Source organism: Papio anubis, chromosome 3, assembly GCF_008728515.1.
Source record: "Papio anubis isolate 15944 chromosome 3, Panubis1.0, whole genome shotgun sequence".
Taxonomy (NCBI): domain Eukaryota; kingdom Metazoa; phylum Chordata; class Mammalia; order Primates; family Cercopithecidae; genus Papio; species Papio anubis.
This window is the reverse complement of record NC_044978.1, coordinates 73,970,805-73,989,279: the sequence shown is the minus strand read 5'-3', so window position 1 is coordinate 73,989,279 and position 18,475 is coordinate 73,970,805. Positions and strand designations below refer to the sequence as shown.

Sequence of the window (18,475 nt, the reverse complement as noted above, 5' to 3'; positions counted from 1 at the left end):
TTATTAAAATACCAATGATAACAGTAATCAAATTTTCCATTTTTTAATGTAAATTTAATGCTACTAATAGTATTGCATTTATATCCAGAAGTTACATTAATATCCAGAGGGAGAAGCTATATTTGTAATATTTTAATTATTTTGCTTCTGAATTTAGGTAAGTAGTCACTTTCATCATCATAAATGGAGTTTGCCTGCATCAGATGTAACAAAAGACTACTGTCTCTTAAAATTCATGTCAATAGTCACTTCTATAACATATACCACTGGCTTCCTGTTTTTTTTTTTTTTTTTTGAAATGGAGTTAGGCTCTTTTCACCCAGGCTGGAGTGCAATGGTGCGGTCTTGTCTCATTGCAACCTCCACCTCCCAGGTTCAAGTGATACTTTTGCCTCAGCCTCTCGAGTAGCTGGAATTACAGGCGCCTGCCACCACGCCCAGCTAATTTTTGTACTTTTAGTAGAGACATGGTTTCACCATGTTGGCGAGGCTGGTCTTGAACTCTTGATCTCAGGTGATCCACCCGCCTCGGCCTCCCAAAGTCCTGGGATTACAGATGTGAGCCACCACTCCTGGCCCCACTGACTTTCTTATCTAGAGACACTTATGGTAAATACATTAATGCCATCCAAAAATTTGAATCATTTTTGTGTGATATAATGAGAGTCTATGATATAGTTCATAGAAAGGTCTAACAAGATGTTTTTCATTATATTACCTTACTAGCAAGAAATTATGTGACATTCTGTAATACTGAGTTTGTGTTCCTGGAGATGGAAAATAAACTCTTTCTAAATTGTCACTTTAAATCTGTAATACAAAAAGCTATACATTTTAATTATCAAAATTATTATTCAGAGAACTCAAGTGATGAATGAATGAAGAATTTAATGCCCAAAGAAGTGAAGTGACCAGTCTACTGTTAAACAGCTAATATGAACCCACATTTCTTAATTAATTGTAAATCTCTTCTTTCATTGCTACTGCTCTATATTGGCAACTTAAATATCATGAAGTAAAATTTTCATTGCTGTGCTCAAGACTTATAAAGAATCTTACTGATATGGGAAACACTGGTATTTTCTTTTGATTATTTTCTAACTATATATTTAATAAACCTTATAGTTATGTTCCCACCTTTTATTTACTTCAGAGAATTCTTAGTTTTACACAACACACAACATGATTGTATTATTCTTTATCATAAGAGGCATACTCCATTCAATTTGACTGGTACACCTGCTATTTTTAATTTAATTTCCTTCTATCTTATGTTATTTTATCTCTTAGGTATTAACAAATAAAATGCCAACTTGGCCATAAGCCAAAAATAACATGGATAGTAACATGTAAATATATGCTGTGTAGAATATTATTCTCCCACCAAAAACTAATCCAGGTTACACAATTCTCAAACATCAGACAAGCATGATAAAAACTCAGGAGATTTGGAGTGATTTCACATATTCTGCTACTTGTTAGAGACAACATTTCTTGAGATGTTCCTATTTTAATACTTGATGACTGGCATCTAGAATTATCACAATAGTTACTTATGGAGCCTTTAAAAGAATACTAGACATGGTATCAAAATAATTCACTTAGAAAACTTGTTCTGTGGAAAATACTGGGAGATTTAGAAATGTGAAATACCGTGTTTATATTCAAAATGTATTTCGGGGAAAAAAAGAATAGGAGTGAAAGTGGTCTTGTTTTACAGGTGGAAAGCATGAGATCAATTTAAAATTTATCAGCACATTTTGGCAACACTTAGAATATAGTTTATATCTTTTTACTTTCAGCCTAGGTCGACATTAGCATTAGTAATTAGTAATTTAAAGTAGTTTATTATGTTTTCCAAACTGCTTTTGTGGAAGAAATTACTACTGCCTTGAGTAGGAGACAGATGGTCGCCAGGAAGGTTTCTTGTGTTTACATTGTGCCACTATAAGGGATGTGGATAAAGACTTCGGAATAAATATTCTCTTCACCTACCTCCCAGCTCTAGCAGTTGGTCAGACGACCAACTAGGAAACATTTGCCTTCGTTTTTATTCTATCCAGTTCTAGTTTCTGAATCTTTGTCTTTGTCCTCTTCAAATTCCATGTTTCTGCTTACTCCAGCATGACAGAAAATTGAGGAAAACTATTTGGCCCCTTTTCTAACTTTCTTTTTGTCTGGGATAATATAGTATGTTTCTCTGAAAATTTTGTAATGTTAGTTAATTTTCAAGATCATGATAAATCACATTAAAATGTTGGTGAATGAAATTTAATCCTTTAAGTTAGATTCAATGTTATTAATATTAAAATATATGATCAACAATACAGTAGAGACAGTAGAAAAAGGTGACTTAGATCATTACCTCCAAGTGAGAAAGATTGGGAACAGTCAATACTAATCACTCAGGGGTTACTTTAAATCAGTGCAAAATGTGGCATTGCAGGCCAAAGTCAGAGTACTGACACATGTAATTAAAACTTGATACTATTAATTTAAAATCTCTCATGTTTCCCACTTTGTACTGGAAACTTTGGACTTATTGTCACATTTAGCTGTCTCAGCAAGTCTATGAATTATTATTAACCCATCCTAGATCATGAACCTGAAGCAGAGAAGAGTCAGATTTTTCAAGGTTGTATCATGAGTCAGCGCAAAGCAAGGCTTGGAATCCTGATTTGGTGGAAACCAAGGTTAACATCTGCCTTCCAATATGTCACAATATTATCTCATCTTTAAACTAATTCACATTTGTTTACATGAAGGCTTCTACAAAAAGGCATCATAACTAAGTCAATCAATCTCTGCATTCCTTAAAATTTAGAAGTTTATGGAAAGCAAAAGTATGTTTCTTATTCATTCCTCTAATGTTGACATGTTTTCCTTCTTGGACTGACTCAAAAGAATAGTAAAATAGTATGTTTACATTAAAAGAAATAAACTTTCACTTACTCAAGAAATGTATTATTTCATTTTCTTTGTAAAATTGTACATCTTGTAAATAATTCTATTATGAAAACTTGCTTTTTTACTCTAGGGCATATCCTGAGTAATACATTTCCACTACGTAATTTTACCCAGTGATTATTTACTTGAAGTATGTTGACCAGTCTTCCAGCCAACTGCTAGAGCTGGGTTTTAGGTGGGCAAAGTGCTCATTCTAAAACCTTTGTCCATACTTCTTATAGTGACACAATGAAAAACAACAGGAAACCTTGGTAGCCAGCATTTATTTTCTATGCAAGGCAGAAATTCCTTCCACAAAAGTCTTCTGGGCAGGTAGCATTTCAGCCTGTGCTGGTTTCTTTGACTGAGTGGAATCTCACTGATTTTTAGGAAGTTTTGTTTTACCTGACATTGCATAGAAACAACTTCCGTACCTTTTGTAGTTTAGTCTGCTAGTTTCACATAACATAAAACAAATTCCTTTTGCATAAAAAAGTATTCAATATATAAAGATAACTATACTGCTCCCTTTTAGCTTTTTCCTTTAATTATTACCGTGTTTTTCAACTGTTACTCATATAGCATAGTTGCCAGATGTCTTCTCACATTTTATACTTATCAAACCCTTAATATCTATTGATTATTGGTCAAGCACTCTCTAAGCATTTCTGCCATCAAAAAGCTTTTGGATAAGTGGGGAGCACTGACACACACACACAGCAATTACATCATAAGATAATAAGTGCCATGATGGAATGGTATGGGGGTAGGGCAAAAATATCTGGTTCACCATGGGGGAAGAGAAAGGTCATAGAAGACTGCTATTAATGTGAGGCATCGGGAAACTGAGAATGATGAACAGGCCAAATAACGTCAGACTTGTATTAAATAGGGCCACAGATAACTGTTTCCTGGATGTTGACACTGTGGTTCTGTTAATGCATTCTAAATTTGTATTAGCATTGTATTAGTGTCATCAAACTTTTGGTTCTTGTTAAATTTGAGGTAATTTTATAATTAGAGAAATTAAAAAAAAAAAAGAAAGAAACAGTCATCTCTTGTTATAAGGATTGGTTCCTGGGCCCCAAACCCTCCAGGACTAAAATCCAGAGATACTGAAGCCTCTATATAAAATGGCATAGTATTTGCATTTAGCTTACACACATCCTCCTGTATACTTTCGCTCATTTCTAGATTACTTATGATATCTTATACAATGTGAATGATATGTATATAGCTGTTACACTGTGTTATTTAGAGAGTAATGACAGGAAAAAATACCTGCACATGTTTAGTACAGACACAATCATCTTTTTTTAAAAAATATTTTTCATTTGCAGTTAGTTGAATTCACAGATGGACCCATGGATACTAAGAATTACAGCGATCTTTATTTCATTATTTTAGGTCCATCATTCCAGCCAATTGGGTGATGTTTTGGAATATTGGTTCTTACCCCCACTAATTTGGGAGAATGAGATAGGGAGCCAGCTCCCCTGCTACATAAGTTTTAATAATAGCATTGAGACCAGGCACAGTGGCTCACGCCTGTAATCCTAGCACTTTGTGAGGCTGAGGCTGGAGGATCACTTGAGGCCAGGAATTCGAGGCCAGCCTGGGCAACATAGTGACACCCCATCTTTACAAAAAAAAAAATAAAATAAAATTAGCTGGGTGAGGTGGTGTGCACCGACAGTCCCAGCTTCTTAAGAGACTGATGTGGAAGGATTGCTTGATCCCGGGAGTTTGAGGTTGTAGTATGCTATGATTGCTCCACTGCCTCCAACCTGGGTGCCAGACAGTGCAAGACCCTATCTCTAAATAAAATTAAAGAAGGAAATAAATAGCATTGAATTTCAGTCTAGGAGAAAAAAAAACCCAATAATTTGAGATAATTTACACACATAATACTTTTTAATACTTAGAAATATAAAGAATAGAAGTAAAGGTGAGACTTCTATTTCCTAAAACTGATTAGTTTTTCTACTTCCCAGAGAAAGTAACACTAAATACTGTGCCATGTCTTAAATTTTCCCAAACAACTTCACAGACCTGAGGAAGATAATCAATAGATAGAGTCAAAATTCAGCTTGTCAGCTTGCAAATTACAAGAAATTGCTACTCCTCATCACATTTTTCTACAAGATAAAATAATAATGTTACTCGATTTGACATCTATGTTTTATATAGGTTTACTCAGTTTCTGCTTTATCAGAAAGGCATTTCCTGACCAGTCCTATCACTTTCACATACAGCTTTTAATGTGCCACCTTGACTTATCTTTAGAGCACTCACAGGCACTACCGTGGGGTCTTTGTTTATTTACTGTCAGTTTTCTACCATGAGAATATAAGCCTCCTGAGAGCTATTTTGTTCACCCTAGTAACTTCGATGGTACCTGACACATATTAAAAATAATAGAAAATAATATTCATTATTCTTATTTTTATGAACATTATTGAGCAAAAAGTAAAAAAGCTATTTTTTTCTGTCTAAGGTGAAAAATATGTCCAGACAGATAGAGTAATTTAAGTACTGAATTGAGTTCAACCTCGATTGATCAATTTTAGCATTATTTCTATTGTTATCAAGAAAATGTCCTGTGCCAAGGGAAGAAACTTCAAAAACTGTGATACCAGGAACCATAATACTTTAGATAATTGGTAGTATGATTTATTGATTGTGTTTTATTTTACTTTACTTATTGCAGTACATGGAATCTCAATTGAATTGACATAACTATTAGTGAAAGATTGATTGAGAAACCAGATTTAAATTCTGATTCTAATTATTCACTTGCACTTTAGAGTAATGAATAGAATTAGGACTGTTTTATGCATTCACAGGAGCATATGCATCTCTGCATCTGTTACTTTTCCTTGTATTAATCTTTAGTGATGTTATATCTATTTCTGAGGTTTAAATTATTGTTATGTAGGCATGAAAGACTATTCAGTACATCAAGAAGAAGAAGAACTCTTTTGAGATGTCTGATGAACTATGACAAATTCTGTGGATCAGCAGTCTACAATTGAATTTCTGATCCAGGAATGGAATCAAGCCAAAGCATCTAAATGTATGAAATCACTTTCCCTTCTCTCTTTCTCTTCCACTAGCATGGCAGTTGGCCTTTGGGTTGTTTATGAACGTTGATATCCTTAAACTACTAGATATAAAAATGATTTAGGAGATTTAAAATTTCTAAGGAAAAATTATTTATATTTATTATTATTTTATTTTTTACCACTAAGGTGCATTTGCTATATGGAAAAGATGTGACTGATGTTAAAAAGAGAGTGTTGGAAAAGGGAGCAAAGAATTACACTTAAATAATTTAGTAAATTAAATGGAAATTTATAGGTGAAAGAACGGACCATATGTTAAAGTCAACATCACTATTTCTGTGAAATAAATCTTCCACCTTATTTCACTTTTCCTCTATTGCTTATTGCAGTTTAACCCACTCTTTCTCTTCACTTTCCCCACTTACTCTGTGTTCAAACCAGGTTATTAGATTAATAATTGCCACAATACTAAAGATGAGTGATTTGCTTTCCAATTATGCAAGAGAGCATGTAAGTTGAAGTGGCAAAAAATGAATGGAAATAAAGAAAGGAGGGAAAAGGGGAGAAAGAAAGGAAAAAGGAAAAGAGGAAGGTAGGAAAGCAAGAAGGAAAAAGAAGGAAGGAAAGAAGGAAAAGGGAAGGAAGGAAGGAAGGGAGGGAGGGAGGGAGGAAGGGAGGAAGGACAGAAAAAAGTGGTAAAATAAGAAGTGGAGAAGACGGAAAAGAATAAAGAAAAAGAATAGAGAAAGAAAGAGAGGAAGGGAAGGGAAATAAGAAAAATGAGTAAAAAAAAAAAAAAAAAGAGAAGAAAGAAAGGAGCAAGTGAAAAGAGAGATCAAGAAAGCATTTCTTCATTTACTTTCTACTTGAATATCGTGAACCTGGCCAAGCTAACTTTCAACTTCTACGTAGTTATAGTTGACGATGTATTCCATTAAGGACTTTTAAAAAGGAGGTTAAATATTTGCAATAAATCACAAGATAAGTTCAATTGATGGTGGAATTTTCAAAATAGAGAAATTCCTCTAATTTGGGAACAAATGAAGCACGTGGCTGCACATTAAACTCATGTGTTTATTAGCTTGCTGAAAGTTGCTTTCTTCATTGAACTTTTCAAATATTTAAAATAATAATTTCTAAACAGAGTACAAATTGGGAGAGAAGTCCCAATTCTATAATTCACTAGAGTCATCACTTTTGTTTCTCAACAAAAGTCTCGCTTTTGTTTTCTGAGTACAATATCAAATTATATTCTCAAGCATTTAGACATAGTCAGCTTTAACCCTTTTTTCCTCAGATTTTTAAAAATTTCAACTAATTACACATAACTATTTATTTAGTGTTAATGAAGTATATAATCTCTCTTTAAAGATATATCTAAAATAGCCTATGTATGTAAATGACCTCAAAGGGTCACTTGCAAACCATTATTTAGTCTGTCATATGTGGTTTATTTTATTAAAACCTATTTCATGGCATGAATTTTCTGAATACTGATGAATATAGACAAACTATAACAACTCAAAGAAAATAAATACATTATGTTATATCAGCAAACATGTTTACCTGTAGGAATGAAGAGTAATTTACTATTCACGTTTCAAAAAAATATTTTTTTCTTGAAATGCCTGAGGCTATTAATGAGTTTGGAATTCATTTTCAGGCTATTTTGGCTTTTGAGGAAATCTGTTTTCAATTCAATATTATTTCTAAAAGGAATTTTAGATTTGTCACCTCTAGAAAGTGGTAGTTTTCCTTAGAAAACTGAGATAAAGAAAGCTTGGAAATAGAACTATATCTATTAGAAATAACTGTATATATGTGTACACATTCTGCATTGCAAATAACACCTCTAACTTCTGAAGCTTGCTTAAAATAACTTTTAAAAATAGTGCATTTAACACCCTGCATAACAGCATAGCTGAAAGTTTCCTGAAGTGTTAAAGAAAAGGCTAGCTAGATGTTTTATCATGATGGCTGAAGGCGGTAGCATTGTGTCTGACACCTGACCCATTTATCTCACTTCATAAACTTCAAATAAATCAACAGACAATATGCTTTTCTCTTTTTCCTAGTTATTTGGGGGTACATAATAAGGGTTTACCTTATGCTTGTTGTCTACCTTCAGAAGATATATACTACAACAGTATTTAGCATGTGTACCTTTACTGTAAATTTTACTAGGCCAGGTATTTTAATAAAACCTTCACATTTCTTTGTTTTGGCATGTATCCATATGTGTCATTTCTGATCTCTCTGACTTTCCAAGATCATGGTTAGATGATGCATCTCATCTTTATTTATTTTTATTTTCCTGAGTATAAACTGTATTTTATAGGAGTTTCTGCTAGGCTTATTTGAATTTTTTTAATAGAGCAACTTTTAATAAAGAACAAACCTTTGTTAGTTTAAAATTTAGCTCTACTTAGAAAATATATTTGCTGTTTAAATATCCCACAGTTTGTACTGGAGAAAAAAGTAACACTTCAGGTTAGACTTTAAACATAATGCATTATCAATGAATTTTAGCCCAGAAAGAATTAGCCTTCTGGGTGCACAGCTTCTCTGTCTTGGCTTCCGGCCAGGGCTGATATTCTAGCTTTATTTTATGTTTCCCCAGCTGCTTTCTAAATCTGGGGAGGCAGCACCAGCCAGAATCTTCTAGTTTGAACACAGTATGCTAAATGCTTCTCTCTTCTTCCTTAGTAGTTGCTTGTAAATGATGCACACAAAGTTTGATCTTTGGATTTTATTTCCAAAGGCCCCTTTTCCACTCAAACAGAAAATACAAGGCAATCATATGAACACTTAACCTATTGGGGACAACTGTTTTACTGGGTTAGATACATTTATTTAGTACCTTTAAGAACTAATGTTAGTATTGAGATTGAATTAAGTTTATTTTACATCTAAGTACAGAATGCTTTTCTTTGGGAGAAGAAAGAACAGATAGAACAGTTTTAATCTCAAATGAAAAATGAAAGATCATTATTTTCCTGAGGTAAACATAAGTGTGAGCACGTATTTCTATTTTGATTGTCAATTATAGAAATTCAAAATTATGACTTAATATATTTATATATAAAACTAGTCCACATATACTTCCTTTTGGTGTTTAGGATAATACATTTAAAATGATACATTTCTTAAATAATAAGCCTATCTTGGAGAAAACAAAATGCAATTTATGTATATTTGCATATGCATTTATTGCTTATATATTTGCATTAATCAATTTTAAAAATTCAAATTTTCATAAGGTTTTACTTTCCTTTTATTTAAAAACAATGCCTGAGTTTCTAAATTGGATCTAAGGGTGATTTTCATGTTATAGCTAGTAAGTCATATATATTATAATTTTTTCAAAGGGTTTTTAATGTATCAGTCTTAGTGGTGACCAGGTGCCATTCAGATAGAGTTAAAAGGCCCATTCTGCTTAGTATTAAATTTCTAAAAATCTTCCCAATTAGCTTATTATGAGATGTCTATCAGTGTAAACATTGCTTAATATTGATCACCATAATGTATTGTCACAGGATTTCTTATTTTAAAAAACGTCAACAATAAGAGTAGGCTTAACTTCCCATTTACATATTGAGATAAATGTAAATGGCAAGTATATTTTGCTTATTAATTATTTACTTTTTTATGAATTCCAGTTGAAAACTTAGACTGTTGTAGTCAGTAGACTTTATATTTTTCATATAAACTTGCTACTCACATGCACACACACGCACACAAATGACGAGCACAGAGCCTATGTGACACTGGGATATAGCTAACTAGCGTGCTTTTAATAGAGTAAATTACTCTTTTGCTTTGAAAAAAAAAAACCTTTAAATCTTTGTGGGAAAATTCATTGCTTCCTAGTTTTGGGGAAATTCAACCAATTACAATAACTTTTGTCTTTATCAATTCCCTCTTGGTGCAGAAACCTCACAGGATTTTAACCCTGTTGTTGGTGAGAAAGTGGAAAACTAAAACCATTCTGAGAGTTACAGAAACACATCAATATGTTGGTATGCAATTCATGTTAAAGCATTTATGATACTGTGTAAATAAAAATATTCTGATAGAAGGCACCATGAAAATAAGCAAGCGTGAGTTTGAAAGAGACATGATAAAGCATAAACTTCAAACTTTCTCAAGCTGTATGAGAACTCACAGTATAATTTCTCATAATAAACAACACATATCATCACTTAAAAAGCTATGACAGGAATTCTGAATAATACAGTATTTTATTAATCAGGAGAAATTGTAAGAAAAATAAGGTTTAAGTTTCCCTATTTAGCTTCCTCAAACAGAGATATTGAAAAGGGAATGAGTAAAATCATATTGCAATAATATTTCTTATTTTCCAACTTATTCTGTGCTTGAGGAAATTGCAGGTATACCATAAAGCTTTCTGTCCTCCTAGGAAACTATGCTTAGGGCATATGACATATATTGTTCTAAGAATTTATTTTTATTTTCTAAGAGGAGGTACGAGGAAAACACCTATTTCTTTATAAGCAATTTATGACTGTATCATACAATTTCAAATGTCTGTGACAGCTGTTTCTCTAAAGCAGACCATTAGAACAGCATGCCTACAAATCTCAGGTTCAAAGAAGAGGAGTTCCCATCTTCGGTAATTTGAATGCCATGTTTTCAGTAACACTTACTAGGGAAACATTTATAACCCTACAGTTCACTTTGGATGTTGAGTTTGTAAAATTCGTGCTTTTAATATGAAAAGGCTAAAATTGTATCAGATAAGATATTTCCTATGCAAATGTTCCAGCAACTGTTTAAATTTTATCAAGTTGTATCTCTCTCTCTCTCTCTCTCTTTTTTTTTTTTTTTTTAGGCAGGACTGTATTTTCTATTTCCGTGCAAATATAACTTCTATAAAGCATGATGACAGGTAAGCACACACATGAGGAAAAGGAAGATTGAATTTGGTTTTAAAATATTATCTGCTTCTACATAAATCTTTCACAAATAAAACTTTATTGTGTTCGACTTGTTTACATAGCTAAGCAACGCATATTCATTTATGGTACACGCCTCGATTTCAGCAAATTAAGCAGTAACTTACCTAGAGAAGCATTTCAATATTTTGCCTTTTCCTAACTTGAATTTATCCCGAGTTAGAACATGAGGTATCCAGTATTCAGGTTCACTTGGCTCCAGGTTAATTAGAAGGAGCTTTCAGTTCATGCAATCTGCCTCAACAATATTCCAAGAGCACTCTCTAGCTCCAGTCTTAGTATCTGAACTCTTCCAGCAGAGTCCTTTTATTTATACACACATTGTCCTTTTCAAAACAAGCAGCCAGCTGGAATGATTCAAACCTCTGTTCAGCACACCGTTAAAATGCAGCTTCCTTCTTGGACACGAGAATTACACCAGGGAGCAGACCGAGTACAGCAAAAAGGCTATGAGAACTATTTAATCACCGGAATACCAGCTGCTCCTGCTCTGCTGTTGCTAGTGCTGCTGTGCCTCTTGTTTAGCTGTAGTCGGTCTTTCTCTCCCTCCCTCTCTCTCATATCTCCAGAACTATAAAGGCAGCTTTGCTGGATTATGATTGGCAGAAACAGCCAATTCCTTCAGCTAATCATCCTCAAGACTTTCAAGGACCTGGAGCTGTTGTGATGTCATCCAGTCAGTGGGATGTTACACATGAATACATTCCAACAGAAGCTAATTCAGCGATGGGCTGCATTCCTCTCACACCGCGGTGATTGATTAGATGCTCCTTGAAGATTTGCATAATCTTTCAATGTACAGTTGGACTATTTCCTATGAAATTTGAGGATAGAACTCCACTTTGCAGCTATGACACTATGCCACGAGATTCTATTGGACAAAATAAGAAAAGTTCAAGACAGGATTTTCTGCTGTAAATGTGTTCCAGTTAAACACACAAATTACAAACTCAACAAAAGCCAACAATGAGCAATAGGAAACTCGGACAAGTATTAGTAAGCTACATACTCCCGAAGTTAATAATAGCATTTTAGAACATGATAAATGTTAGAAGGAAAGAAAGAGTATGTGCATGTGAATTTATTGTGTGCATTGTTTTAGTAATTAAGGTAAATTACTGGATTATTATGGAAAAGTTCTATTCTCCACACTGACAAAAAATTGTCTCCATGTCTCTTTTTTCTTTTTAACTTGGCAATATAAGGTGAAGATTACTTGCTCTTTGTTTTCTATTAATTCATGTAAACACGTAAAGATACTATCAAGTACTTTTATATATTTTATGTAAAGTTATTTAAACTTATTCATTAGGATATATGCAAAAGTAAAAGTAAAGTGTTTTCGGGTACATCCTCTCATTCCAGACTACATGATTCCCTGGGCTTTTCTTGCTTTAGGACATTCCTTAGTGCCTACCATTTAATTTAGTGGAACAAGATATGCTAATGAGAATTTGGTCCAACACCCCTTATAGGCTACAGAAGAGAGCTACAAGCTTTTCTCAACTCCAAGCCTTCCTCAGGTATATGGGTGTCATTGGTTGTACGTAGTGGTTCCATTTGAAATACTGGGGTGATTTCAATGAAGTCCTCTATAGGACTGGAAGTAAGGGTAGTAGGGAGTCCTTCAAAACTCAGCATTTATTGATGATGTGGTCTTTCAGAAGATTAATTTTAATGCATCCAGGATTACTAGTGTTATTATACTGCACAAGGTTTTGAGGGTTTGCAAGCCACAGACATATGCTATACAGAGGATAGGGGAAAAAAATCTACCAAGTTAGAAAAAATATTTACCAGTTATTCATAAGCAATAAATACAATCTAGTAACTCATAGGTCATGTACCAATTAGTTTTTCTGGTGCAAAGGAAAAAATATATTAAAGAAAAAATTTATATTTTAGGAATAATTAAAGAGTTCAGGTACTTCTTACTACCTTTTAAAACATTTGGAATGCAAAAATGAATTAAAATCAAGACAGAATTTTCATAGTGATACACATCAAAATTCAAAATGGATAAATAAACTGCAGTTAAATATTTCAACAATGTCATAATAAAATAATTATTACTAGAATAGCAACATGGGAAACATTATCTGTTGATAAATAAAATAAAATGGTATAAATTGTAAAAGCCAACTGAAGATTTTTATATTGCATGTAGTTTGGCTAACTAATAATGCCTTCTTCTTTATTCAAATTGGGTGATTATTTTTAAGTCTTAACTTTAGAAAAATAATTTAAATAAAAAACTATTATAAAATGCTCAGCATCTTTATATTACTGACATAGTTCTATTTCACAACTCAATCAAGAATGCCACTTTATCAGAGTATTTTTGGTTATTGGAACTAAATGGCAACAGAGTGATCTGAAGATAAAACCCATCACATTAAAACATGGATCAGGGTTTATGTCATCAGCTCTGGTGATAACCTAGAGTTGATATTCATTAATTACAAGTGAAAAATGTTGATCAATTTCTTCTCTAGCATTAAACTATAAACAAAGTTTTAAGCTGAAGAAGTAAATACTTTCACAATGTAAAAGTACTATATAAAATATTAATAGAAGGTATTCTTATTAAAGGTAAAATTCTTTTAAATATTTGTGAAACATGAAACTTTGAGATTCAAAAAATCCAGAGATTATTAATTAAAATTCAATGTAGGGAAAAAGTACCCAACTTTACTCTCCTTGTCTCATTGTTCATTCAGAAATATACTAAGTACTGAAGGCAGAGGGTCCCACCATATACCTATGTATAAATGAATGGAAACTTACCAAAAAGTGCTTTCTTTTCTATTCCTGGGGAAAACTGGAGAAATTCGCAACACTCACACTAAAACAGATCAAAATAATCCTCAAAGTATTTTGAATATTTTTCTTATAATTTTCTTTGTATATTGTAGTCTCAAATAACTAAAACAAACGTATTTGTGAATTTGTAATCTTTTATCATTTTCTAATCTGTCACGTTGGAGAAATGAAATAAATGACCTTGGACATTTCTGGGAAGAAATATAATACACAAGAGAGAAAAGAGGAAAGAATTATTTACTCAAAGTGTTTTAAGTTTTTAAATCATTTAACTTGTGTTCCACAATTTACAGGGTTTGCACTTATGTCAAAATGTAGCATCAATTCAGTTTGTTTTGAACAATACACGCAATGCAAAGCATTTACCCAATTGCTTATAGTTGACTTTTAGAGGAGAAAGTAGATGCTTTTATATTTCTTTAAACACTCTATAAAGTATAATATAATTTTTCCTTTATCTATGAAGGTGTAGGTCCAGACTTGTATTAAGACCTGACTGGGTCGTTTAAAAATTGGATTGAACTTGTTGAACTAATAAACTTTTAGAGCTTCATGTATTTTTATTCAATTGCTCTCTTGATTCAGTAAAAGTTCAAGTAGTATTTGCCTACTACAAAACCTTTTCATTCAACTGAATTTATCTTTGAATTTACCTTTTAAATTTTCACTGGCATTTCCTTGGAAGTTCAAAAAATGTGTATGTGTTATATGCATTATTTGGAAATTTTAAAAGTGAAAAACATTGAAAACATTATATAATGTACACTTAAAACATATATATGAGAATATAATATACTTTAAGTTTAATTTATAAATACATATATATACACCTTGTTCTTTATAATACACACATATATCTTTGTATATACTTACTCAATATAAGAAACAAACAAAAAGATGTTTATTTAAAAAGGAAGGTCTTTTTTTGCTTGTATGTCAAGTCTTTATTACAGTGAATATGAGAGGGTAGTAATATCTACTAATAAACATCTTAGAAAACTTCAAAAAAAACTCAGTAAATTTAATAATTTCAAAAATTTTTCATCGTTTTCTTTCTCATTAACTTTGTTCTGCTAATTGTTACTAATGGTAAGTTTTAAATGCTTGCCTCTAAAATAAATAAAAATTTGCATAGAAAATACTAAAACAAGATTCAAAGTACTTCATAATTTCTACTTTTTAAAAAAATTGTTCATCATGCATACACAGGCTATAAACAGAAGATATTTAGATCTTTAAATGTACATTTTTATCCTTTTCAAGTTTCACCTCTTTTGTTACTTTTACAGCAAAAATAATCTTGAATGAACACAACCAACTAAATTTACAGTTCTCATAATTTTGACTGAATGCATCAAATTTAATTTACAGTCTTCACTACTAAAACTTACAAATACAAGATTCTATTACCACGCTACCACTTTCTGTCTATATCCTTGTCTTGTAATTTTATTTTTTAACATGAGCAATTATCCTGTTGTCCCAACACAAAAGGTTATAACTCTTTTTTTTTTTTTTAAAGAAAAAGCATGAATAAAAGAAACTTCTATGTTCAAAGTTTATGCCTTCAGGGAGCAGGAGAAACCTCTAGTTGGGCTGTGAGTGACTAATATAAAAACTTTTTATTAAGAGCAAAACAAATCTTCTGCTGGCAATTATTAGGAAAAGAACTTATGTGAAAAAGAAGGTGCATAAAGTCAGTTTTGCTTCATTGGTATCACAATACATGATTAAAAAAAATAAATAAATAAGTGCCAAATAGCATTACTCGGGTAACAAGCACCCCAGTCACAGACTTAGATGTTATGTTATTACACATCTGGATCTCTTGTTAGCGAGTTATTAGAAAAAGGGGAAAAAATAGGAAGAGCAGGTTGGAAGAAAGAATCTTTTTGCCAGTATCACTGTAGTGCATTGTTGTAGCAAGAGAGAAATCAGCATGTTAATGCTTCAAATAAATCCTTTGAAGATGCAAAACTTGAAAGGCCAAGTGAGGGAACAAACAAACTTAACAGTCCAATTCCAGTTTGGCTGACAACTACTTAAAGAAACAGATTTTTAATAAATAGCAGTTGTTGGCCAAAACACTATTGCATCACAAGAAATTTTGTTGTGTGCTAAAATGTTAGCATTCAAGTGAGAGACCCACGGTGAGGTGGGAGAGGACAGTAAACATTAAATTTATGATTTTTCCTTGGTCTGATCTTTGCTATGAGAATTTTCAGTGAATTTCTCTTTTAGATGGTACACAAAGGCGAGGAGAATTCATAAAGCGCATTAATTAGGCCCCAACTCCAGTGGGAGTGTCTCATCAGAGTAGGATTTTTAAATACCTTATAGTGGTTATAAGTTTTATCTACACTAGGTAGTTTCAGTTTGTCTTTCTTTGTTTCTCTTTTCTTTGGAATTTTCATTTGCCAAATTTTATTAGGGTTTAATGGTGATTTCCTTTTCACTTACGCCTTAAAAGTCAAGTCATTTTACGTTCTCGAATTTGAAGTCCTAAATGTTCGAAGTGAGAAAGCTACTTGCAGACCAGAATCACAGCATCACAGTGATAAATTTGATAAAAACCTTTTTGTCATATAGGGTATTTTCTTTCATCTGTTACCTAATTCTTTATATCTTAAATATCCCAACATCGTTTGTTTTCTGCCTGCTCCAGTCCTTCAGGGAAAGGCATCTCATTTATGAACTATTTAGCTAATGCTCTGATCAGCATGGGAAATCTTAATTTGTTACTAAGCCCTAGCAAATCCATTTCTGTCCTTTAGCTTCAATGCCTCACTGTAAATTATCATCACTCTGGGGTAATTCACTGGATGCTGTCACTGTTTCTCCTATTTGGTTTAAGCTGTGTGTGTGTGTGTGTGTGTATGTGTGTGTGTGTTGGGGGACCATGTTGGGATGGTAAGTTGTGAGCAGTGGTGTAAGAACATGAGATGTTCTAAAGCAAGTCAACAATGGCTGAAAGTCTCCTTAAGCTTGAGAGGCAATACTTGTGAATTCTAATGACCAGAGTCATGCTGTATTCCAAGACCTGTAAACCCAGTGCTGTCCTCTGTAACCAGCTAACAATTAGGTATACAGCATTATATTGCTATCATTGCCTGATTTGTGGGCACACACATAATGCTAGCAATGAAGTCTTTACTCTTTGAGGACAGAGATCATCTCTCTCTCTTTTTTTTTTTTTCTGTTTGAGGCTTATATCCTTATTACGTGGACCAGTGCCATGGCATAAAGTAGTTACTGATATTTAACAAAATAAATTTATGATTGAATGAATGAATGAATGAATGATGGCAATTCAAAGCTAGAAAATAGGGAGAGGAGTACATTAACATTTCCCATACAAATATATTTTATATGAAACTGTTGCACCAGTTCTGTATGCCACAAAGAGAAGCAATAATTCATTTCAAAAGGAAGATGCAAAGATGCATTATAAAGCAATTTTCCCCATGGATAAGGAAACCCAGATTAGTTTTCCTTTTTAGAATCTATGTCATTTAATCTCCCTAATGTTATTCATGAATAAAAATATTTTGATGAAAATATTGTCATATATTTTAAATAATTTAAAATATTTTATACATTACTGTAATTTGGCTTGCATTTATAGATTCAGAAAAAAACAATTTGTTTGTCTTCCATATTACAATAAGTATCATTTTATTTTAGAACTTTAATTGGTGTTTCCCTTTTCTGAATAGGAATTATCATAAATGAAATGATTATGAAGTAAATTCAAATATAGTACTCTGAAAACAGAGATATTTTACAAAAGAAAACCAAATAATTAAATATAATGTAAGATAAATAAATAAAATAAAGCAAAATGAATTCTGATACTCTAAACCTACTATATAATAAAACAACAATGAATTCATTCGCCAGCTCAGCTGTTTATACCTGTTAGAGGGTGGAAAAGAGCAAAATAATTAAATTAAGAGGAAAGAAAAATGATGTGATGAACACAGGAGTGTATGAAAGAATATACTTATCACCCTGCTAAAATATTCAATATTTTACAATATTCCCATAGAGGGCAATATTGTATAAAAGATGGCGAACCAAGAATCTGCCAATTCATCTCTGTTGATATGCTTTAAAGAAAACTGCTGTTACCATAAATTTGGAGCTGTACTTCCCCTCAAACTCTGACTAATTTATAAACTGATGCACACAAAAACATAGCACAGAGTCTCATCAAAGGCAAAGAAAATTAATTTGGTATCCTACTTACTGGTAGATTACTTGAGTGAATAGCCCCTAGTTTCACCTTTAATTTGATTTAATCACTGCATCTCAGATCTCAGATAGCAGATTACATTCTATTATATAACTTATACATATAATACACACATGTACACATATATGCACAATACCGTTTAGTTTATTTGAAATATTAATAAGGTAGTGCCTTCTTCAATGCCTGGAAAATGAAGATAAACTACAGGTAACAAATACAGTGAGGTAAATTTTGTAAAATGAAAGTCTTATCAATGATTCAAATATAACTCTAAGGATATAACCATAGAATAGGGCTGGGCCATGGAGATGCAAAATTATACTCAGCTGTATCTCTCAAATTTATTTCTATTATAAAATCATCATGCACTTATCTACCTTTCTTATTTATACTCCTTTGCCTTCCCCTCT

At 32.4% G+C, this 18,475-nt stretch overlaps 1 pseudogene across 2 annotated transcripts in view; it reads right to left on the bottom strand.

Moving 5' to 3' along the window:
* Positions 1 to 14,559, bottom strand: part of LOC110743320 — a 41,865-nt pseudogene extending 27,306 nt beyond the window's left edge. The window contains exons 1-2 of one of the 2 annotated variants that reach the window (XR_004182703.1): positions 13,775 to 14,559; positions 11,095 to 11,858 (exon numbers count right to left, since the gene is read on the bottom strand). The product of XR_004182703.1 is annotated as a bifunctional heparan sulfate N-deacetylase/N-sulfotransferase 4 pseudogene, transcript variant X2 (transcript). Of the gene's footprint in view, positions 1 to 11,094; positions 13,262 to 13,774 lie in introns of those variants that run through there. The other variant, XR_002522161.2, reaches the window with a different exon arrangement.
* Positions 14,560 to 18,475: the final 3,916 nt, after the last annotated feature.